Source organism: Macaca nemestrina, chromosome 3 (assembly GCF_043159975.1).
Source record: "Macaca nemestrina isolate mMacNem1 chromosome 3, mMacNem.hap1, whole genome shotgun sequence".
NCBI lineage: Eukaryota > Metazoa > Chordata > Mammalia > Primates > Cercopithecidae > Macaca > Macaca nemestrina.
Window position 1 is genome coordinate 4196216 of NC_092127.1, and position 22417 is coordinate 4218632.

The 22417-nt window shown below is 40.1% G+C and overlaps 1 protein-coding gene across 5 annotated transcripts in view; it reads left to right on the forward strand.

Annotated features, from left to right (window-relative positions):
* Nucleotides 1-22417, forward strand: part of LOC105466558 (sorbin and SH3 domain containing 2) — a 379599-nt gene that overhangs the window by 32968 nt on the left and 324214 nt on the right. The gene's annotated exons all lie outside the window — the stretch shown is intronic.

A 22417-nucleotide genomic window follows, 5' to 3' on the forward strand; every position in this document is an offset into this window, starting at 1 on the left:
TTAAGAAATACAGAAAGTCTACAAAAGATTTTCTAAGAAAAAGGAAAGGAAATGATAATCACTATAATTTCATGAAGGAGAAAGTAGGCCAATAGTTGTCATTAATTACGAATGATAAAACAAGAAGGAAAGCAGAATGTCATATCACTCTCAATAAAAAAAAACATAGGTTATGCAAATCTGATGTGTTCCAGAAGAAATGAGAAAAGTCCCTGAAATAGGATTCATTTCTGAGGCTCAATTCCGTGATTTGTGCCTATGAATTTGAATTATAAGAGCTAGAAGGAACCATCCATGAAGGATTGGGGATGGGGAGCGTTCAGAGACTTGCTCAGGGCCGGAGCCAGAGCCAAGACCCTGGGCTGCTCTGCCCAGTGTGTTCTTCCTTAGTTCACTAGAAATCATTTTGAGTGATGCACTCCAATGAGGGCTGGGACAGAGAGAGGAAGGGGAGAGGACCACTATTATCCACAACCGTCCAGAAGATAATCAAATTTATGTCCTAGAATTATTTTCTACAATAGAAGATAACCACATAGTTATGCTAACCACAACTGTTAAAGCTAAATGAATTCTCCTGAAAGCCAGTGCTTCACCATACGCACAGCTACCATGTGCCTGATTAGAGCTGTGCCAATTGTAACTAAATCAGGGGCTCACCAATGAAAGGACTATGTTGATAACTAAATCCATTCATGAGATGAAGAATGCTTTCCATGAAATGAACAACTCCTGTTTTCCCAATGTGAGGCAGTGTTTTGAACAATTGTGTGGCTTACGTGATTGGCAGTGTTTCTGTAACAGGCAGCTCCAATAGCAGGGCAGTCTGAATAAAGGAATCTGTGGAGGTGAAGGTGCTGAAGTGTGTTGATACTTGAAATGTTGGGGAATGAAAGACTGCTCTTTTTCAAGAAGACCGGAAGGATCACTCTGAAATCCCGGAAGGCTTGCAGACATCCTGCAGAAAAGAACTGGCTAAAAATAGCAGCCAGTGTTGTGGTTGGCTGATAGGGCTGTAGAGTGGAAAAGTAAATATCCATTGCTTTGTGAACTGAGGATCTCTATAACCTGTATCTTCCCACAAATATACTCTCTACTTCGTCCTTCTTTATTTTTTTAGAGATAGGGTCTTGCTGTATCGCCCAGGCTAGTCTTGAACTCCTGATGAATTAAAATACATTCCATTTTTTTTTCTCTTCCTCTCTCTCCATATTTTGTTGTGTGACATATTCCTCCAGGATAATAGGGAACCATTTAATAAAATATTTTTCTAAAGCCACCATTGCAAAGCATCTGGGTTGTTCGTCTTCACTTCCATAAACAACCCATTATCAGGAGATGGTTAACTTGAGCAATTCGATAACAGATTCGGTTTGAAGTCACATTATAAAAAACAGCCTAGAGTGATTGTCACATACTTTCAGATATGCTTAGGTAATCCTCACAGTATTGATGTCATCCCCAATTTAGAAATGGCTGAGTGGAGAGAGATTAAAGCTGCCAAGGAAAAGATTAAAGGGTAGCTGTCTAACGTCTACCCTGGGACCTGGGACAATGGGAACCATGGAAAATCGAAACCTACACGTAATGCAAACAACTTAAGCCATGAGCTATCTGATTTGCCCCTTTCCGCTCCTTGCTCATGAAGGGGAAGCGGCCTGGTTAATTGACAAGGAAAGTATCAGCCCTCTGCTTCTCATGTGCTGAGGGGCTCCCATCAAAGGAAGAAGTCCACAACTTTCTTTCCTATTCACTTCTCGAACCTTCATGACGGGACATCTTATTGAACGGATCACTGGAAAGCATTTGGATGACCCATCTTTATGACATCGCATTCTGTGACTTTGTACAGGTGACTTTTGTTACCATTTACTTATCACTGAGAGAGAGAATTGTAGTATTCTCTCTCACTTCTTTCACTTTTCCTTTGTATCAGCAAAATTAATTTTATTAAATCTCAATATTTAATGTATTCAGTCTTTGAAAATCCTAGCTTCTTGAAGGAAACGAGTGAAATTTCACAGATACACTATTTTCAGGTAAACTTTTTTAGAGTTGCCAAATTTTTTAAAAAGTAAAAACATGCAAGATTTAAATTACGAGTTAGGACTGTTGGATGGCTAGACTCTGAGGCATATACGCACTCTGTTATGTTCCACTTTTTCCACTTCCAGTCGCTGAAGCACTTTTAGGAAGGATGGAATGGAGGTGCTTTGTATGGCAATGCAAGATGAAGCAGGATCTGTTACAAGGTCCCTGGCTGGAAAAGTACACTTCTTTCAGCACTATTGTACCTTAACTGTCTCCAGTTACAGCCAGAGGAGATGTGTAATATAGGACTGGACTTGCCACAAATGCAAGTACACAAGCCTTGGGACAGAGACACCTTGTGCTACAGTAAATTGATCTGCCCCTGGTGTCCACTAAGTCATCCGGCACACAAAATAGGAGCTCACATCAGAGATGGTGGGAACTGCCTGGAGTTCTGATTTTTATCTGGCCATTCAAGATCTGGAGAAAGAGTGAATTTTAAAGTCCTCTCCTGTAGAAACCGTTTAAATATCTGAATACCCTCATTTAGATTTATGACCCTACGATTATGCTACTTTTATATTTAAAACCATTTGACGTAGAATCAAATTTGTGTACCGCTATTTTTAAACTCATTTCCTAATGTTTCCTCTTAGAATAATTTTTTGTCAAATGGGAATAACATATAGCTTGCATTTTTCTTAAATGGAAATATTAAGATTATTCCTATTATTGAGGAAGATTAAAAGAAAGATGGCATACTGAAAACTAATTTTTTTGTATGATAGTTCAGAATAGTGGTAGATTTTGCAAAGCCGGTATCTTATGTCATCTGCCATATATTATTAAGCATCAAATATATTGCCACTTCAGGCTGGGTTTCCCAGAGATGCATGGCCTGAAAAGATGACAGCAGGGTAATAAGATACGAGCGAAGTAAAAAGGAGAAAGAAGATGAAGAGATTACTGATAAACAGTGAAGCAAGCCATTGTATCAGCTATTTCTGGTGATGTCAATTTAGTGACATATCTTGGTGAAGTGAGTTAACTGCATGTGTGTGTGTGTCAAGTTGCTTCTTTTCTGATGCGGGTTTGACTTTTCTCATTTTGACTACTTTTCCAGAGGTGAAATTAGAGTAGATTAAAGAAAGTAAGAAAGAAAAACCTCAATGGACAAAAACTGGTCTAGGCAGTTTATATCATCTCATTTAATTATTATCAAATGCTTGGGAAGAGATAGTATTATTCTCATTACAGAGATCATGAAACTAAGGCTCAGAAAGGTTAAGGAGTTTATTCATAATCACAGATCTAGGAAGTGGCTAAGATGGAGACTTGAATCTACTTTCATCTTGATGAGGAGCCTGGTGTCATCCCACAGCACGGAGACGCCCACAACTGCAAATGTCATGTGCTTTCAGCAGTGCCTCCCATGACAGCAGGAAGAGCAAGATTTTGGGGATTTCTAGGCAGAACACTTATGTAATAAAGTATCTTAGAGATATTTTTCAATCTCCAAACAAGCTGGCAATTGAACTATGTAAGTGGTAATGAACGAATTCTTTAGAAGATGGGTTAACTATGCTGGCTCATAAAAGAGGGAACTTGACTGCACTAAAGAAATTCATGAAAAGAGTTCTGATTCTTCCTGAGTCCCCAGTGTCCCTTGTTCTAAGAGAGCTGTGCAAATGCTACACTGATGCCTGGAATCATCTATAATTTAAAGAGTTACAAAGCTGTTCTTCTGCCCTACGCTTTGGTTTTGTGAAGATTTTTGTACATCAAGTGCTGCATCTGTGGATTCATTCCAATTACATGGATATATTATACAGATCATTTGTGTATCCACTGTAATGTGCTGTGTGATCATACATGGAAACTGTAAATCTTCATGAACATTTACATCATCATTAGATAAGTTCTACTCATTAGACTCTCAGCACAAAATAGTCCAATTCAATTAGAACACTTCTTCAGTGAGAGTTTAATAATGAGAGTATTTTCAGTGCTGTGACCATGATATAAGGGAAATGCAAGAGCCATTGTAGGGGCTCTGTTCCCACCCTAGGCTGGAAGAGGTGAGTGGAAACAGAGAGCTACGCAAATGTCTCTCTAACATGAGCCACGGGGGCCACCATGAGGCCGTGGTGACCTCTTAGGGAAGGGCTGGGTGAATAAAGACCCCCTACTTCACTTTGCTCTCACCCCTCATTGGCCAACTCAACTTGAAGCCAGAGGGTAGATGCATCTGTTGACAGCATCTCTAAGGATCAGTCAGTTGGGCACTGGTGAGAAGACGGAGAGTGACCTGGAGGGACAAAGAGAAGCCACTTAGCACATCAGTATGAGAGAGATTACTCACAAACAATTTAAACCAAAGTTTTTTTTTTTTTTTTAATCATACATAACATTTCTTTCTCCAGCTCTGTAGCCACGAAAACATATGAACAACAACCAAAAAAATTGGTTGTATTATCTGCTAACAGAATCAAATAGCATGTCAAATTTGGGAAATTACTAATTTAATTTCTACAAAAAATCTTTATAAGATGTTTTACATTCAAAGAAATGTTGGCGATTAGTGAATCTGTGAAAACACCTTAGGTATTGTCTTTTTTTTGATGCCTAGTGAACACTGGTTGAGTAAATACCCAATCTATTCCAAACAGGCTATACTGTTCGAATATGCGCCTCAGCTGCTTTCACAGAAAAATCACTTTTCTCCTGTATTTCCATTATGAAGCTAAGAATTTTCCTTTGTCTGCCATATTCATCCTACGTGGAAGTCTTGATCAGTTCTGTCGTTGAAAGTCAGGGTTTCTTAATCTGAGTGGAAAAAACACAAACTGTTTTTCCTCTGCTCTCACACCATGACAATCAACATAGAAGACTTCAGTGACCAAATGTCAGGGGCATTTTCCCCACTCATCAGGCAGCAGACACCAGTGGAGTGTCCCCCAGTTCAGTTCCATTCTGATGCTGTCCACCTGAAAATAGTGTCAGATCCAGCAGGTTGAAGGTTCAGTCCCAAGTCTGCCTCTCCCCAATGTTTGATACCAGTCACAAACCCCAGGTTGAATAACCTGTCTTCGGACCGGCTGGCTATAGCTGGGGTTCCCATGACCCCCTTCTTGGGTTTGATTAATTTACTAGAGGGGCTCACATGACTCAGGGAAATATGTGCTGTTTTACTATAAAGGATATTATGGGCCAGCAGTGGTGGCTCATGTCTATAATCCTAGCGGTTTGGGAGGCCAAGGCGGGTAGATCCCTTGAGGCCAGGAGTTCAATACCAGCCTGAACAACATGGTGAAACCTTGTCTCTATAAAAAACACAAAAAATTAGCTAGGCATGGTGGCTTGCACCTATAGTCCCAGCTACTCAGGAGGCTGAGGAGAGAGAATCCCTTGAGCCCGGGAAGCAGAGGTTGCAGTGAGCTGAGATTGTACCACTGCACTCCAGCCTGGGCAACAGAGTGAGACCCTGTTTCAGAAAACATGAAAAGGATACAAAGGATACAGACGAAGAGATGCACAGGGCAGGGTATGAGGGAAGGGGTGCAGAACTTCTGTGCCCTCCCTGCCACGCCACTCTCCAGGAAACTCCATGTATTCAGTTCCCCGGAAGCTTCCCAAACCCTGTCCTCAGGGGTTTGACAGAGTATTTGTTAGATAGGCATGATTAATTAAACCGTTGGCCGTTGGTGATCCACTTAACCTTCAGCCCCGCTACCCTCCCATGAGGTTGGGGTGGGGCCAAAAGTCCCAACCCTCTAATCCTGGCTTGGTCTTTCTGGTACCCAGCCCCATCCCTGTGGCAACCCGGGAGCTGCCAACCGTGAGTCAACTCATTAGCATACAAAAAACAGCCCTTTGCAGATGCTGAGGATTTGGCGAGTTGTACACTCAACCTGTGCACTGTTACTGTTTGGGGTCGGATAATTGTTGGGGGAGGCAGGAGCTGGCCGGTGCACTGTAGCATATTTAATAGCATCTCTCTCCTCCATAGACCAGGTGCCCGTTCTCACCTCCCTAGTTGTGGCAATCAGAAGTGTCTCCAGACACAGAAAATGTCCCCTGGGAAGCAAAATTGCCACCAGTGAGAACCACTCTTGCAAATGAATGTGCTGGGAGTGTCATATCTTGGGCATCAAATTGTCTATTCACAAACCAGTCCTCTTTTGATACCAGGCCACTTCAAGAATCCAGCTATTGAGTCAGTTGGCTAACATGATCGATTCAGTGATAATCATTAGTAATGAATTGGCTCACTGTGCTTCACAGGCAGGTGACTGGATGGTTGTCACTCAAAAGCGACCTTGGGTGTGACGGGCACTGAGACTGACGTGTCCGAATAACTCTGCAAGCCATGCTCCCAGCTCTAACTTCTGGTTGCTACCTGGTGGGACAACTGTATCCATAGAAACAGTTTTTAGATGAAAACAGACCAAATAACATCGGAGGTCCCTGGTTTTCTGACTTAGTTTCAATGATTTTGGATCAAAGTCCACCATCTTCTACCTGGACTCTGAAATTCCTCCTAATTCAGTCTTCTTGCATCCATTCTTGTTTCCCTCCAGTCTATGACTCATACTGCGCCCTGAGTGGCCCTCTAATTTCCCCTAGTTGGAAACCCTTCAGTATCTTCCCAACCCACTTGACCCTATTGTGATCTCGCTCCTCCTTACTTATCCACCTGCCATTTCCCTCTCTGCTTTCTTCCTATACAAGTTCATATAGACCTTTGATGACCACAGGGCCTTTGCTTATGCTGCTTCTTCCTCCAGCCTCCTTATATCTGGTTAATACCACAGTCTTCAGTTTCCAGCTCAAACTCTATTTCACCTGCAAACCTTCTGGTTGCAAGATTCCAAATCTTCAAAAGTACCAGGGTTAGGTTTTTTTGTGTTGTTTAACCTTCTTATAGAGCTACGTTCTTTTAATCCAGAGCACTTATCTTGCTTTACAATTAATTATACATTCAGTAGAGTGATTATTAATGTCTCTCCTTCATTAGACTTAATGCTGGGGGTGGGGGTGGAAGGACCTGTTAATTTTCTTCTCACCAGTACAAATGTAGCACCTAGGAAATTCCCAATAAATATTTTTGGGAAAAAGGAAGAAAGGACAAAAGAGAAGGAAAGAGGGAAGGAAATGAGAGAAATGTAGAAAGGAAAAGCAGAAAAATAGATGTCAAACGTCCGGGTGTGACTGCAGCAAAACCTGTTTGTATGTACTCTCCTGGTCCTCCCCAGGCTACCCTCATAGTTAGCTTTTTCCTCGAGGACACAATGCTTTTTCCATGCCATCAGCATGATCTTCTGAGCTGATTACTATTTAGGCTTCTGGCCAACAGGTAAAATGTCCCCAAGACCTTCATTTTAGGAAAATGCTTTTCAAGGCATTAGAGGAAACATGTGAATCTATGGCCGTGCCCTTGGAGGGAGGCTTCTGAGATGAAACTGAGGACCGTAAAAGTTGCTTCAGAAACAAATGCTCCATTCAGTTCCATTCGGATCTCTTTATTAAAGTCATTGTCCACTTCTTAGGTACAAATGCTGCTGAAAGCAGTATAAAGGCCGAAAAAAGCTTTAAAATAACATGAGAAAATGAGCAGTGAGTGGTATGAGTGACCTTGGTCCACAGATCATCCTTTCAGATGAAAGCCTTTTGTTTTCCCTAAAGTCCTTCACATTAGTCTTTAGTGCCGCCATTCATTACACAGTCTGTCTTCATTTACAATCCATTTGCCACATGTCGCCACTGAAGGAGATGGAAAAAATCCATTAGACATAACCCAGGCTTTCTCCCACCAGCAGGGATCAAACGACCCCATAAAGTCATTTCCTATTAATTACAAATTGATTGTGTATAAACGTTTCAGCACTAGTTTTCAGATGATAATAAATGAATTGTGACTGGTTACAGAGGTTAGATAAAGATGCCGACACAGGAAGAGGGCAAGGGCGGTGCAGAGAGTGAGAACAAAGCTGCCTGATGGTCGAGCCTCGTGGTGTTTGTAAACGTCAATTGGTCAGGAATGATGGATGCATTTCAGAAACCTCAAAACCCAAAAAATGCATAACGTTAACTTCATAGATTCTTTCAGGCCTGGGTGACCACAGTATTTACAATGAACGTGCGTTCACGGTAATAACATAACAGTACCTTTCAGCCCCAAATCCCAGATATTTGCACCTTTATCAACTGTTAAATTCTAAGCCAGCTGATGAATAACATTGCAGTATGTACCTATTTAACTTGTTATGAAACATGATAATTGAGTGACGTCTCTAAGGTAACAGAGTAGAGTAGCAACTCTGTAGACTAGGTTATGAAAATATATTTTTATGAGGGTGAAATGATGAAAACAGTCTGCACATAAAAATTATACCGGAATGAGGAAATGGTACTGTAGCAAATTATTTAACTGAGATTTAGTGAAGCAACAATCAGTGCAATTATACACGATTAGTGGGGTTTTTGTTTCAGAACTTGAAAGGAGAGAAAATATACTTATTTCTAACTTTCCTAGAGAAAAAATGAGAAACTTAGTATTGTTTTCTATTTTTCAGTTTTTGTGTTTGTTTATAGATGGTTGTGGCAACTTTGGCAAAGCTAGAGCAAGCTAGTTATTGTCCACTGTGAAAATAACCCAGGTATAGAATGATGGAATTTCAGACTGAAGAGTGAGCGCTTTAAAACCTACTTGTTTTTGTACTCAAAATTTCTCATTTTTAACCTTTGTATGTCAATAGTTGAACGCATTTGAAGGTTTGTGCTCTGAAACCCTTAAAAAAGGTGGATGGTCTTATGAAGCACTATTGGATTAAAATTCAGTGTGATTTAGAGCTAACCATGTCCCACATGAGGATGTTATAAAGACTAAATTATGTTTTCTACATGAGCATTTTAGATATTTGATCTTCAGAGCTCAAAAACAAATTTATTTTCCTGGGATTACATTCAAACTAAACCATTGCAATGAATGAGTCTTTGAAGAGTCATTCATACATCCTAAAATCCAGAATAATGAGCATCTCTTCTAGTTTTAAAATCTTAAAGAGAGACATTCCTGGTGTTATGATGTCATTTGCTTTAACTCCTGTCTTGCTAACAATGACCAACTAGTCACCATCCTCTTCAGAATCAGGGGTAATTAAATCCCCAGGAAGAAATGAAATGAGAAAATGTTTAATAGGAAGTGACTTCTTCAGGCTTACCTTTTAACACGATCATTGCAATCAGAGAAAAGCTTCTAACACAATCATTGTGATCAAAGAAAACAATACGTTTAAACTGAATTCTATTTGATTGTATTGGTTTAGACTCGTCTTGAAAGAATCACTCAGTGACTCCTTTGCTAAAATCTTTTTAAAAGTCCAGATGTTGGTCTGTTAGGTCAACCTCAATCAAGGTATAGCAATATTTTTTAAAGTTTTGGACAGAATGAGCCTCAATCATAATATTTTATTGGATGCCATCTGGTAAAACTGGTTTTATTTGGTTAATGTTTATTTGTTCCATAAAAAGATAGGCTAATCATGACTCTGTTTTATGTAATGCTTGTTTATGTAACAGGACATAACTGTGCAATGGGTCCCAGGAACATTATTATATTTGGTTGCTTCTGTTTTCCCAAATAGATGAAAGAAGCAAAACATCCTTATGCATTTGTAAAGTTTCTGGTAGCTTTTGAATTGCCATTCAAATGGAATCAATTTCAGCACAGCAAGACATTTCTTAATGCAACCCTGCAGCACTTTAGCAAATGAAAACTATATTTTCCCGTGAGTCATTCTTTGAATTACAAAATGTTCATCATCCAGGAGTGTTTATTGTAGCCATAAAACTAATGCAGCACAATAATAGGTGTTAATGTCAGCAGTATCCGGCTGTTTCTTATGTAACATTCACAATGGGAAGGTTTGTGTTTAGTGCTATTATTTGTTGTCTAACAGTTCCAATTGTTCATACTGTCAAGTGCTTAGACAGTGGATCAAATATTTTGCTTGATATTCTCCAGAGCAAAAAATGTAAGTTTACTTTTCTTTATAATTAGCATGGTGAAATGGACGGCTAAAAAAGAAGCTGCCAGGATCTCAAGGTAATTATGATTTTTTGTCTAGTGACAGCTTCTTGTTTTGGATACCCTTTCCCTTTTCTCCTTCTGTGACAAAATAGAAACTCTTTTTTTTTTTTTTTGAGACAGAGTTTCGTTTTTGTTGCCCAGGCTGGAGTGCAGTGGTACTATCTCTGCTCACTGCAACTTCCGCCTCCTGGGTTCAAGCAATTCTCCTGCCTCAGCCTCCTGAGTATCTGGGATCACAGGCACGCGCCACCATGCCTGGCTAATTTTTGTATTTTTAATAGAGACAGGATTTCACCTTGTTGTTCAGGCTGGTCTCGAACTCCTGACCGATATCAACCAAGCTGCACTGCAGAACACTTATGTTCTATAACAGTGTGCACTGTTCTTCCTGTTAAGATGTATGGACAAACTGCATTTCAACATTCGATTTTAGCATAACCTAGAGGTTTTCTCCCACTTAAATCAATTTCTTCTTTACCCTCCGTGAAAAAGGAGAAAGTATACAATTTTTTAAATTTTTTTTTTGAGACAGAGTCTCACTCTGTTGCCCAGGCTGGAGTGCAGGGGTGCGATCTTGGCTCAGTGCAACCTCCACCTGCTGAGTTCAAGCAATTCTTCTGCCTCAGCCTCCCGAAGTAGCTGGGATTACAGGCATGTGCCACCACGCCCCAGCTAATTTTTGTATTTTTAGTAGAGACGGGGTTTCTCCATGTTGGCCAGGCTGGTCTTGAACTCCTGACCTTAAGTGATCTAGCAGCCTCGGCCTCCCAAAGTGCTGGGATTAGAGGCGTGAGCCACTGTGCCTAGCCCAAAATATTTTTATATCTACATTACTGAGTACCAATTTTCCTAAAGAGATACACTTAATTCTGAGTAAAACAAAACCAGTTCTTCATAAAAACAACAAAGATATTTTTCAAGAATTAAGAATATAACTATATATCATAAATGATACCAGATTTTACTTCCTTATTAATCTGTTCTGTCTCACAAAGAAATTAAATGATTATAACTATGAATCAAGACAAAAGCTGCAGTACCCACTTTCATTATAATTTTGTTGTCAGATCAAAACCCATGCACTTAATTGTCCTCACTTGTTTATTCAGGATAAAATGCCTGCCAAGTAGGCACGCTGTGAGAATGAAACATGAATTTAGGTGGAAGGCCTTTAAGAATAACGTTGTTATACTATATTAGCTTTATCTGAAAGTGTGTAAGAGGCACACCAACTATTTGCCACCGTGTGTACTTAATGTAGCCACACAATGTGCTTCACAAAACTTCATAGTTCACTGTAGACTTTGCGGTGTGGAGGCCTCGGAGTTCTGACAAAATTTGAAAGGTCACGTTTTGGGAAAACAGGTTGGAAACAATCCCTCAATAAATAAAATAAGAATCATAAAATAACAGAGAACAATGCATCAAGTATACTAATATTCCTACACATTAAGCACAAAATCTCAAGAGAGATTTTTCTTGGAGGATGACATACTTTTGGGAAAAACAGGTTACAGTTTGAGTCAACTTCTTCAGTACACGTGTTTTAAAGCGTTCAAAGCAGGAAAGGACCACTGGTGTGGGCTGTAAGCTGGGAAGAATGGGTTGGCGCCAAGCAACGGTGGAAGCGGGAGGAGAGTGAAGGGTCTGGGGTGTGGGGTGTGGGCTGGGGCTGGGAGGGAGGTGAGTTGAGACTATGATGGTGGCTGTGGGAATGAATAAGACGGACAGAAGATGCAAGCAGGGTGACCACATGACTTACCATCCAAGTCTGGACACTATGAGAAGGATCCAAGACGCTGGGACCTCAGGCGTAACGCAGGCTGCCCCGAGGACAACAGGACTTAAGGGCACCCCTACCTAGAGACAATAGAATAGACCGTTTCAGTGATGAATTGAACTTCCAAAGGTGAGATTAAATAATAGGAAAAAATATGTTGGGGATTATATGAAAAATATGGAAGAGGATTAGCCAATCAGATGAGGCAACATGTAGAGTCACAATAAATTAAGCGATGTGGTGTTAGGGCATGTTGGCCACCTCAACTTCCACTAAGGGCTCCTACACCTACCCCCAGATCAAATAAGTGCTGAAACATATGGGCTGATACGGAACCTGCTGTACAGCCACGTTATAAGCATTTCATAGGAAGTAAAATCTTATGGGTGGTGCCACTAAGTACTTTACTTTTTCATTCATTCACTGAATACTTATTCAGCATCTACAACGTGCTTTTATTTACTATGTGCCAAGACTGTGCCAGGTGATGAGGATGCAACAGAGAACAAGATAGTAAGATTGCCTGAAAGCAGCACTCTGAATTTACTCTTTGTTTTGTTGGGGAGCCACTAACTTATATTGATCCTCATGGAATTATTACATCAACTGTAAGGTTATTGTCCAGTCATTGATCCATTATATCCCAGAATAGCTCTATGGTGGCAAGCCTAGTGAGAAATACTCCAAATTCAGCACACAGTCTATCTCCATGCATTATGAACAGTTGTTCTGTTCTCACCCCAAGGACACTAGGCCTTGTTGAAAGGGATCCCTTTTCTGCATGACCGACTAGAAAATGGAGCTGATTCTGTGGGCTGCCCTCAGCACCTGTGAGGACGATGTGATATGCGTGGCTAGCTTCATTCTTGGCTCCATTTAATCCTTGCCTCTGGTTTATTTTCTTGTTTGCTTGTTATATTTTTCCTTTCCTTAAACTCATTTCAATTTCATGCCATTGTGTCGTGTTTTTAATACGTGAAATCTTTCATCAAAAAATCCGGACCTGTTTGGTAACAAATAAAAAAAAATCAACAAAACAGAAAATTCAAGAAGAAATAATTTATGTTGCATGTAAGAAAAAGACATTGTCATGATAGTATCTCAAAACAATTAGACAGAGAAAAACTACTTAACAAAATGAATAGTAAATAGGGCAACAAATTAGCTATTTAAAAACCAAATAATTTAGATTCAGATTTCATATCATATACCAATATGTTTCAAATGAATGAGTTAAAAACAAAAATTACAAAACAAAACTCAATTTTTGTGAAGTAGTAGAAATCACAAAATATTTAACTATCTAAAATTTTATAACATCTATGCCATGGGAGTTTAAACAGAATAGAAAATAAAATAGACTGGAAATATTTGTAGAAATATAATGGACAAAATGTTTCCATCAGTTACATGTAAAGAAACATACAAATTGCCAATATAATTCTTCATATGCTACAGATAAATAAAAGAAAGAAAAAAGACAAATTTAACAGAAGAAAATATGGTTGGTAAACACGCCTGTGGCGAAATAGAAAACTTTACCTACTGTCCAAGTCAGCTCAGGCTCCTACAACAAATGATCACAGACTGGGTGGCTTAGACAACAAACATCATCCATTTCTCAGTTCTGGAGGCTGGGAGGTATGAGATTAAGGGGCTGCCCCAGTACGTTCCTGATGAGGGTCCTCTCCCTGGTTTGCGGGTGACCTTCTTCCCCTTGTATCCTCATAGGGCAGAGAGAGGGAAAAGAAGCAAGCTCTGGGCTGGGTGCGGTGGCTCACACCTGTAATCCTAACACTTTGGGAGGCCAAGGTGGGAGGATTGCCTGAGCTGAGGACTTCGAGACCAGCCTAGGCGACACAGTGAAACCCCATATCTACTAAAATACAAAAAAAATTAGCTGGGCGTGGCAGTGTGCACCTGTAAATCCAACTACTCAGGAGGCCGAGACAGGAGAACCCGGGAGGCGGAGCTTGCAGTGAGCCGAGATCATACCACTGCACTCCAGCCTGGGTGACAGAGCGAGACTCTGTCTCAAAAAAGGGCATTAATCCCATCATAGGGATCATTCTCATGACCTAATGACCTCCCAAAGGCCCCATCTCCAAACGCCATCATACTGGGGATTAGAGTTTCAACATATGAGTCTTGGTGGGACACAAATTTTCAGTCAATAGCACTTACCATCAGGATGATGCTAATTTAAGTAATAATATATTCTCATATTTTAAATTTAAAAATATTTTAAAATATTGATATTTTAATTCAGTTGCAAAAGTAGAATGCTGTGCTGATAGCAGTGCAAATTTGGTTTTCTTCACAAAAACCATAAAAATATTCATTTCTCCTGACCCTTTAATTTCTTATGTATTTTTTTCCATTATAGTAAAAAAAGAAGTAAGTTGCAAATATAGGAGGCTTTTTTTTTTTTTTTTGAGACGGAGTCTCACTTTGTCACCCAGGCTGGAGTGCAGTGGTATGATCTCGGCTCACTGCAACCTCCACCTCCTGGGTTCAAGTGATTCTCCTACCTCAGCCACCCGAGTAGCTGGGATTACAGGTGCCCGCCACCACACCCAGCTAATTTTTGTATTTTTAATAGAGATGGGGTTTCACCGTGTTGGCCAGGATGGTCTTGAACTCCTGACCTTAGGTGATCCACCCGCCTCGGCCTTCCAAAGTGCTGGGATTACAGGTGTGAGCCACCGCACCCAGCCTAGCATTATCTATCTTTAATAGCAAACATTTGAAAATAATGAGTGCCAAACAAAAGAGACGCTTCAAATAAATTACCAGTGTTTTATCACCTGTACGAGGCTAGCTACACACCATGAGAAAAGAAAGAAGCACTACTAATTAAAAATAACACTGACTTGCCAGGCGCGGTGGCTCACGCCTATAATCCCAGCACTTTGGGAGGCTGAGGCGGGCGGATCACGAGGTCAGGAGATCGAGACCATCCTGGCTAACACGGTGAAACCCCGTCAAAAATACAAAAATATTAGCCGGGCGAGGTGGCGGCGCCTGTAGTCCCAGCTACTTGGGAGGCTGAGGCAGGAGAATGGTGTGAACCCGGGAGGCGGAGCTTGCAGTGAGCCAAGATCGGGCCACTGCACTCCAGCCTGGGCAACAGAGCGAGACTCCGTCTCAAAAAAAAAAAAAAAAAAAAAAAACACTGACGGAAAGAGCTTTTTAGGGTTATTTAAACATGCGTTTTGTGCATACATGAAAACGAAGAAGAAGTGAAATAATTGGTTAGGTTATTTTCAATGTTTTTCTCATACAAAGTCCAACTCTTCTGAGTCACTTTTCAACTGTGAGTCACCAACGTCCATGTTTTTCCATTAGTGTTTCTCTGTGCCATGGAGAGCACTGGTGATGTGGCATTTCTTGTTTGTGCTCTGCAGCCATCTCTGGGATCTTCCTGCAAGTTGCTCACAAACTGTTCTGTAAATTTTGATGCTAATTATTTCTTGATCTAATAACGTGTTAATAAGAGGTTTTCAGAACCCAGCCAGGTCTTCTGTTTTCTCTGCAAGAGGTCCTCGTCATCTGTGGACCTGACATAAATGGCTTACAGTTGCCCAGTTGTGCCACTGAAACTATCACCATATTAAGCCTCCGTAGGCAGTGACCAGTCTGTCACAGTTGCCACCTGGTCAGTGTGACAGCAAATGTCAGTTGTCCTTGATTGTGAGATACATCCCGACTTAGATGTTAAAAGGTGTATCTTAGAACCATTAAAGTGCAGTTAAGTGTATCCACCAAGAGGGAAACTTGTGCACTTAAGAAGAAAATCAGGCTGGGCGTGGTGGCTCATGCTTATAATCCGAGGACTTTGGGAGCCTGAGGTGGGAGGATTGAGCCCAGGAGTTCAAGACCAACCTGGGGAATATAGTGAGACTCCACCTATACAAAAAATAAAAAAGTTAGCCGGGCATGGTGGTGCACACCTGTAGCTCCAGCTGCACAGGAGGCTGAGGCAAGAAGATCACTTGAACCCAGGAGGTCGAGGCTGCCGTGAGCCATGATCGTACCACTGCACTCCAGCCTGGGAGACAGAGTGAGACTCCGTCTCAAAAAGAAAAGAAAATCATCATAATTTTTAAGCCTTTTGGGCAGTCTTTATCAGACATATGAGATAAGTTTATAAGACAAAAAAGAAACTGTAGCTCAATAGAAAGGGCATAAACTTGGACTTGAATTCACTCTGCTACGTAGTGCTTGTAAACTCAGACAAGCTATTTATCTAATCTCTCTAGAGTCTTTGTTTTGTATTGGGTAAAATGGAAGGCATTAACACCTGCTTTGTGAGATTATTCTGAATATTAAATAATTTGATGCATAAAAGTTTTAGTATTTTCCAAGGGAAGTTTTAAAAAAAAAAAAAAACCAACAATGCATTGTGTATGAGAAACGAGTCCTACTCTGTGAAACCACACACTGAGAAAAGACTGGAAGGGAATTTGGATCATGTTAATTCTGATTTACTGATGTAGAGAAATTATACATATTTTATTTCTCACATATGATATAATACAGTCTGTAATACCTGTTTATATCCATATCTTTGTATACCCACAGGATTTCGGTTATAGAATAAAAGTTTCAGTCAGATGTGCTGGCTCATGCCTGTCATCTCAGCGACTCAGGAGGCTGAGCCTGCAATGAGCCATGACTGAGCCACTGAACTCCAGCCTGGGAGACAGAGTGAGACCCAGACTCCACAAACAAACAAACACATAAATGAATGATAAAAGTTTCCTACCAGCGGCCATGATCTTCAAGCTCTACCTGTGTTCTGAATATGAGGCAAGAGAGAAGGGAGGACAGGAGAGGAATGGGGAGAAAGGCTTCAGAGTTGGGAGTGATAATGGAAATGGAGAGGATGAAATGAACTCAACTTTGTTAAGGAGTTTTGAAGGATTGGCAAGGCTTCTTTGTTACATAATCAGCATTTCTTTTCAGTAAGAGATAGAAACATAGGAAACGCATTGAAAATGGGGTAGGGTGTGGCCAGGCCCTTCTCGTCAGTGGGAACCGTAGCATTTTATACATATATATAACTGGGGCACACATTGTACTCCAGTGCTATTGCTTGTAGTGTCCTTCATTCTGCAGGACACAGGGTCATTCGTGGCAAAGAGCACAGTTGCAGAGCTGCCTTGGCCTGGCTGGAATTTGGGCTGCATCTTATACTAGGTGTGTCTTAAAATTTCCTTTCATTAGATCTTGAACAGTGTCAAACAAACAGCCAGGCATGACATTGAAGTCTTCCTTCCTTCCTTCCTTCCTTCCTTCCTTCCTTCCTTCCTTCCTTCCTTCCTTCCTTTCTTTCTCTTTCTCTCTCTCTTTCTCTCTTTCTCTCTTTCTCTCTCTCTCTCTTTCTCTCTTTCTCTCTTTCTTTCTCTCTTTCTCTCTCTTTCTCTCTTTCTTTTCTTTTCTTTTCTTTTCTTTCTCTCTCTCTTTCTTTCTTTCTCTTTCTTTCTTTCTTTCTTTCTTTCTTTCTTTCTTTCTTTCTTTCTTTCTTTCTTTCTTTCTTTCTTTCTTTCTTTTTCTCTCCTTCCTTCCTTTTCTTCCTTTCTTTTCTTCTCCCCTCCCCTCCTTTCTTTCTTCTCCCCTCCCCTTCCCTCCCCTCCCCTCCCTTTCCCTCCCTTTCCCTCCTCTCCCCTCTCCTCTCCTTTCCTTTACTTTCTTTTTTCATGGAATCTTGCTCTCTCACCCAGGCTGGAGTGCAGTGGCACGATCTCGGCTCACTACAACCTCCGCCTCCTGGGTTCAAGCGATTCTCTTGCCTCATCCTCCTGAGTAACTGGGATTACAGGAGCCCACCACCATGCCTGGCTAATTTTTTCTCTTTGAATAATATTTCTCTTTGTAGAAAGAGAAATGCAACAGAAAAATCAACTGTGTCAAATATTGCTAGGAGTGAGCATTTCTTTGCATGTTTCCCTAGTTTAGAGTTCTTGACCAAAGTTTTCACAAGTTATATTGAACCAAGTGGCAGTGAAATAATGTTTTAACGGAAGCCTTCATCATTCTTCAGAATCTTTGGCTATATTTATGAGATGATAAAGCAATGCTTAAAAGATTTTTAATGCAATGACTTTATTTTTTCTTTTTGTTTACTTTACCCTTTTATTTATGTATCTTAATTTATATAAATATAAGAAGTAGAAGTGTAATTTTGTCATGTGGGCATATTGTATAGGGTGAAGTCTGGGCTTTTAGTAGATCCATCACCCAGATAATGTACATTGTCCCCATTGAGTAACCTTTCATCATCCACCCCTCCACATACCCCTAGCCCTTCCAAGTCTCCAATGCCTGTCATTCTACCCACTATGTCCCTGCGTACACATTATTTAACTCCCACTTACAAGTGAGAACATGAAGTATTTGACTTTCTGAGTTGTTTCACTTAAGATAGTGACCTCCAGTTCCATCCATTATGCTGCAAAAAACATAATTTCATTTTTTATGGCTGAATAGGATTCCATTGTATATATACCATATTTTCTTTATTCAGTCATCTGTTGATGGACACTTAGGTTGATTCCATATCTTTGCCATTGTGAGTACTGCTACAGTAAACACATGAGTGCAGATGTCTTTTTGATATAATGGCTTCTTTTCCTTTGGGTAGAAACCCAGTAGTGGGATTGTTGGATTTATATAAATATACCAAATTTATTTTTTCTTTTCCTTTGGGTAGAAACCCAGTAGTGGGATTGCTGGATTTATATAAATATACAAAATTTATTTTTATATATGTATTATATAAAAATACATGTATATAAAGTACATGTATAATGCATATATTCATATATAATATATTTTTATATGTTATGTAAGGGTTATATTTTAGAGCCTATGGTTTCATGTTTTATGGCTCAACCTATCTATTTTGTGTCTTGATAGAACAGAGGCTCCATCATTGTGGTTCTCCTCTATCTTACTCTCCTAAGATGAACTCTTTTGCTCTAAAAGTTTTTACTAGTTTATAGAAATATTTACAAAAATTCATTTGGTTAAAGACTCATTCATTTCAGAGGTCTAGAAGATTGTTGCCTGAGGAAACACAGTACAGTTTGAGAATCATTACTCTGTAATCCCTTTGAGCGCTTCTCTGGGTTTCCTCGACAGACAGACTCATTTGCCAACAAATCCTTTCTAAGGGTTTTGATTTAGCAACTGAGAGTCAGAGGGAACGTGGCACTTTTTCTTCTTTTCATTGAGAATAGGCCTGTTTCAATTATATTTCAAATATTTAAATAGTTTGTGATGCCTTTGGGTGACTTTCTATATCTCGAGTGGCCATTTACTTGCGTGTGTGTGTGTATATATATATATATATATATAGCCTTTGCATGGGTTCACTTGTAGTTCATTTTGAACCATAATTTATCTATAGATGAAATAAAAAACAGGTTTTCTTTTTATTAAGTTAGATGGGAACCAGGTCAGGTAGGAAGTTGGTTCTTGAGAACAGAATGTGTGTGAAGCAGCTCATCAAGAAGAAGAAAGCAAAAGCAATATCCTGAGAATGTGCTTGTTTCGGGAGAATGCACATGGTAGTGGCGAGGAGCTCAGCTTTGTTCTGCCAGATGACCTCTCCAGGTCGATTTTCTACAGTTGCCTCTCAAATGTCCTTAAATCTTTAATTATACCTTATACTAAGCTATGTTGAGAACACAATTCTGGGATTGTTTCAGTTCCCTTAAAGGCAGACAATTGTGTATACGATTATGTTTCCCAAGACAAAGCATAGGTCTAATGAGTCTTTAAAAACCAAGGGCACATTTGTACAAGAAGATTGGAAATGACTTAAACCGAATTGTGCAATTTAAATACACGCACAGGAAGGTGAGAAGGAGGGAGAGAGTGCATGTGCTTAGCTCAGAGTTCTGTATCTATATCTATAATGGCATCTATATCCTTGCATTTTCCACTAAAGAACTGAGGTAGCTTAATTTACCAATAAAACCCCGGAAACTAAAATCACATTATACATAAGGACAATATGTGATTTTAAAGAAAACATCCATCATCAAGAAACAAAATAAAAAGAGGCAAGAAGCAAAGCTCTCCAGAAAAACAGGTAAACATAAACATGCAGGTGAAAAAATATGTTTCTTCATGGCCAAAGTTAAAATGAAAGCATGACAATTATGTTATAAAGACTATAAATAACACCTCCTCAGGAGAACCAAGCTTTTTCTACCTCATAGCTCTAAAATAAATTTATTATATGGAATTTTATGTTAAAGTGCTCTAAATCAGTTTCTTACTATAAAAGATAACATTATAATGCTAAAAGGCAACCCAGCAAAAACATTTAAGGTGGACAGACAGACTAGCAAGGTAGCAAGGAAATTTGGCTGAACATCCTTTATCCCATGGTTCGACTTCAACCAACAAGACAAGTGAGCATATGATGGAACAAATGAACAAGTCTTCCCAATCATTCTTTTTTTTTTTTTTTTTCTTTTTTTACGATGGAGTTTTGCTCTGTCACCCAGGCTGGAGTGCAGCAGCATCATCTCGGCTCACTGCAACCCCTGGTTCCCAGGTTCAAGCTGGTCTCCTGTCTCAGCCTCCCAAATAGCTGGGATTACAGGCTTGCACTACCATGCCCTGCTAATTTTTTTTTTTTTTTTTATTTTTAGTAGACATGGGGTTTCACTATGTTGGCCAAGCTGGTCTCGAACTCCTGACCTCAAGTGATCCACCCGCCTCGGCCTCCCAAAGTGCCGGGATTACAGGCGTGAGCCACTGCACCCGGCCTCTTCCCAGTATTTCCCCCCTAAATATCACTTCTCCCAAATGGGGACTTGGGGTCTAATGAGCAAAAGATTCATTTATTAGAAGAAAGCTCTTTGCATTTTCGTATAGGTAGAATACCATCTTCACATGTATTGGAGTCATGCACATAGTCCGAGATACATGTAGAATCATATAAACAGTGGGCAGATGCCATTCGTTTATTCATTCCTGGTCACCGCGTTGGAGAGTGCTGCGCTAGGTATTTTCTTAAGCTACGTTTATGAATAATAAATTTATATGATTTCAATATGTGTTTATTTCATACCAAAAATTAGTCTTGCTAAAAATGATTTTAAATGTTTTGGTTTTGACCCAAATATCTTAAATTTCTCTAATTAACTTCCTAATGTCTGTAGAGAGAGTTTCTTAAAAACACTTTGAGAAATAAAATTTTCCCAGTTTTGGATAGAGTGGCATATTAAATCTGGAGATGTATAAAGCAAATCATTACTTATAAAAATAAACATGCCAGGCACGGCGGCTCATGCCTGTAATCCCAGCACTTTGGGAGGCCGAGGCGGGCGGATCACCTGAGGTCGGGAGTTCGAGACCAGCCTGACCAACATGGAGAAACCCCATCTCTACTAAAAATACAAAATTAGCCGGTCATGGTGGCATGTGCCTGTAGTCCCAGCTACTCAGTAGGTTGAGGCAGGAGAATCGCTTGAACTTGGGAGGCAGAGGTTGCAGTGAGCTGAGATCGGGCCATTGCACTCCAGCCTGGGCAACAAGAGCAAAACTCTGTCTCAAAACAAAACAAAACAAAAAACAGAACGAAAACCAGGAATGGTTTCCAGCATGTATGTAGCTGATATCAATGATATATTCTGCATGGAAACTCAGCATAAACCAAGGTGAACTTGTCCTATTCACCATGTCACGTCCACTTCCTCCATATCATTTGCTTCAAGATCCTGCCCTGAGCCCACAACATCTATCACCAGTGCCAAGAGCAAGGCTTTACTCCCTTTTCTACCCACCTTACTGACCTTGAGATGTGTGAGTGCTTTTCATCGTTTCTGCCAGTTTTCTTCTGGATTGCCTTTGATATTACTTTGCTCTGTTTTCATCTGAATAAAAGTAGGAGTGGATCACACAGTGTGACTTGCCCCGGATGAGCACTGCCCTACAATAGTCCGGACGGTCACTTGGACTCACACAGAATGTGAGAAAGAGACAGAGGGCCCTCTCTTCGCTGGGACAGAGGAGATTGTGTTGATTCTCATGACGGCAGGGCACTTATTTTTGTCTGAAGGGCCCTGACTACCTTATTTCTCTTTGACTTGGAAATTCATATAGGGTCACTACTTAGTTCATAAATACACCTACAAAAAGACAGAGCCCAGGCATAGTAGCTCGTGTGTGTAATCCCAATGCTTTGGGAGGCTGAGATGGGAGGATTGCCTGAGACCAAGAGTCTGAGACCAGCCTGGGCAACAGCAAGACCTTGCTTCTAGAAAAAAATATTTTAAAATTTATTAAGAAGACAGAAGAAACAATGAAAACCTAATTCAAACTCAAATGTTAACCATTTTGATAGGTGCGTCATTATGCTTCAGAAATGGAATACTGTTATGTTTATTTTAGGAAGGGAATACTGTTTTGCTCTAAATTCCAGCATTTGCAAATGAGAATTATTTTTTCAGAGCCAAAACATCTTAGTCAACCTCTGTATGAAAATAATACAG